General features: G+C 38.3%; 1 protein-coding gene across 16 annotated transcripts in view; it reads left to right on the forward strand.

Annotated features, from left to right (window-relative positions):
• Positions 1 to 511: 511 nt before the first annotated feature.
• lig (ubiquitin-associated protein-like lingerer) overlaps positions 512 to 2,500 on the forward strand; it is a 43,792-nt gene continuing 41,803 nt past the window's right edge. For 8 of the 16 annotated variants that reach the window (XM_070124315.1, XM_070124320.1, XM_070124321.1 and 5 more), the window contains exon 1: positions 1,172 to 1,293. The gene's annotated coding sequence lies outside the window, so the exon portion shown is untranslated. Of the gene's footprint in view, positions 641 to 1,171; positions 1,294 to 1,437; positions 1,559 to 1,729; positions 1,752 to 2,500 lie in introns of those variants that run through there. The other 8 variants (XM_070124316.1, XM_070124328.1, XM_070124332.1 and 5 more) reach the window with 5 other exon arrangements.

A 2,500-nucleotide genomic window follows, 5' to 3' on the forward strand; every position in this document is an offset into this window, starting at 1 on the left:
CTACAAAAGTGAACAAATCGAGAAGACATGAGAGCAGAGTGGAAAGTCTACACAACCGATTTTTATCTTAAATGTGATAAAAAATCACCAGAATAAAAATAAAAGTTTTGTCTTCATTTATTATTATTATTTGTTTGTATAAGCAACACACATACCAACGTGTCCTATTGTAACTAGGGAAATTTACGACCTGTTTCACTCATCTACACGGATATTAAGATTATTGCTGCTTGAAATATCTTTTGATGGATACTACGGTTATTCTAGGTCTCTTTCGAAGTGGCTGGACTTGTTTTGTCCCTCTATCAGCAAGATTCTTGGCCCTCCTATTAATATTTTTAGCACGTTGATAATGTAGTTTTTTTCTGGTTTCTTTGCATCCTGCCATATACAATATCATATCCTTTTGATAATACCCTATGTGTATGTTATGACAATAGAAAATACCGAACGCTCCGTTTATCTTTGAAGAAATTAGGAAATATTTCAACAATAAACCGAAATAGACCATCCACAACAGTAATAGTCAGCGTGGGCGAGCTATCTTGCTGCAGTCTCTTATCTCCCTGACCACCCATGCACCGTCTAGACGTGAGCGGTAGAGCGAGGTGTCAGGGGGATGCGCGCCACATGGTAAGTGGTGAGGAAGATGTCATATGCTGTACAATGAATAGGTTAATGCTATACATAAGATTTGTCGTTCAAATAAATATGAGTAAATATGCGTAATTTATTTTGATGTGTATTTGTAGGTAAATGGGTTATTGTATACAATGTTATTCTGGTAATTAATAACAATGAGAAAAAATCGCCGTGAGAATACTTCAACAATGGCATCCGTGTTATACGTAGATGTGCATTCCTAAACGATTCTTAAAGCTAATACTTCCGGAAATATATTGTGAAACATAAGGAAATACGATGACAACGGAACTGCTTTAGGGTACATATTTACTCTTCCAAGATATGAGTTACCAGATTCCCCGAAAATGATGTGAAAATTGTATTAGTTTATCCACAACGTGGTCGAAACAGGATGCATTCATTCATGAATATAGGGATTACAGGCTTAGAAACTTTCGCTGGAATCGTAAAATTGCTAATCATGATTAAGATTTACGAATAATGGTCATGTTTAGTATAGAGAGCAAAATATCTCTGAGGTGAGATGCAAAGAAGTGTCTCAGCAAATTATCAAAGAAAACGTTAGTGTGACGTCACAGGCGTAATGCGCATGCGCTCCGCAATCCCTGGTCACGTGACCCTAGAGCTTTTGTGAGCGCATTTTCTTAGGTAAATATGAATCCCGTAAATTTAATGTGATTTTTAAAAACATCTACTGTGTTTGTGAATCCGCGGATGGGTTAAAGGGCACCGCAAATGATTCAGGAAGTATACTGCATCAGAGTATCGAGTGCAAACGCCCTAGTTTACGTAGAAAAAGACTTTAAAACCGGTGTGATGTAGGCCTAGGATGTGGCAAATGGCGTCCAGCTCGCATGTGTTATTGAACAGTCCTTACCGGGTGGAAGTGGCGGCAAATCGGGATTCGGAAGTGGTAGGAGTGTTGTACTCGCGTGCAGTGTGTTATTTTTCCCTCCTTGGGTCAGTATTTGGATTTAGAATGTTAAAATCGTCGTAGAAGGGAACAGGAACACATTTAGTGGCAGCGTCTCCATTGTTTACTACCAAAGCCACACTCGGTCCGTGGTCGTGTTTCCCTCCAGAGACTCGCTTCTTCGCCGTTTTGGGCATGTTTATGATCTTTAGTTTCCTCTCTAGGGTTTGTATTATTGTCTGGATGTGGGGCATTGCAGGTGCAGGTGGTCATAACACGGCGGTGAATTCAGAGAGAAGTTTTTTGCAACAAGTAGTGACTTCAGAAGCTGGATAGTTGAACACGCTATACCGCCCCGCTTTTTCCCTTTCATTTTTTAGGTTTTAATGCGAACTTACGGGGTACATGTTTTTAGTTTTGCATCTACATATTGTTCAGTGAATCTTGTCATTTCGTTTAATATTTTCATACCCAGCATTTTTCATTGCTAAATGTATCTTTAATAGAAGAAAGACTGTCAAGACAGTGAGTTGCTGAAAAGAAATATAACTGACAATTTAATGAAGATAAAGGGCAGACTATAGAGTATGAAGCAGACACTAGAAGTATGTTTAGGGTATGCAAGTGTTTAGAAGGTACACCCATGTTGTCTCTATACCCCTATTTTTTTTTAATCATATATCATTGTTTGTTCCTAGTCTCAAAAATATGCAGTGATCTGTGCATATCGGTAGTGGCATTGTGCTAAGCAATGGCATCCTTTGCGGGTTTCATGTTTAAGCAAAAGCCAGCAAATGTATAACAGTTATAGTCTGGATAGTTAAAGCTAGGACTGGATTATTTTATTAAACTTTTAATTTCCAGGAAGGTCTTAAAGCATGGTTCTTTGCGTTTGTTGGAAGCCAATAGCAGATAAGTGTCCTGTAAACATTTGTAAGTTTT

Source organism: Penaeus vannamei, chromosome 8 (genome assembly GCF_042767895.1).
Source record: "Penaeus vannamei isolate JL-2024 chromosome 8, ASM4276789v1, whole genome shotgun sequence".
Taxonomy (NCBI): domain Eukaryota; kingdom Metazoa; phylum Arthropoda; class Malacostraca; order Decapoda; family Penaeidae; genus Penaeus; species Penaeus vannamei.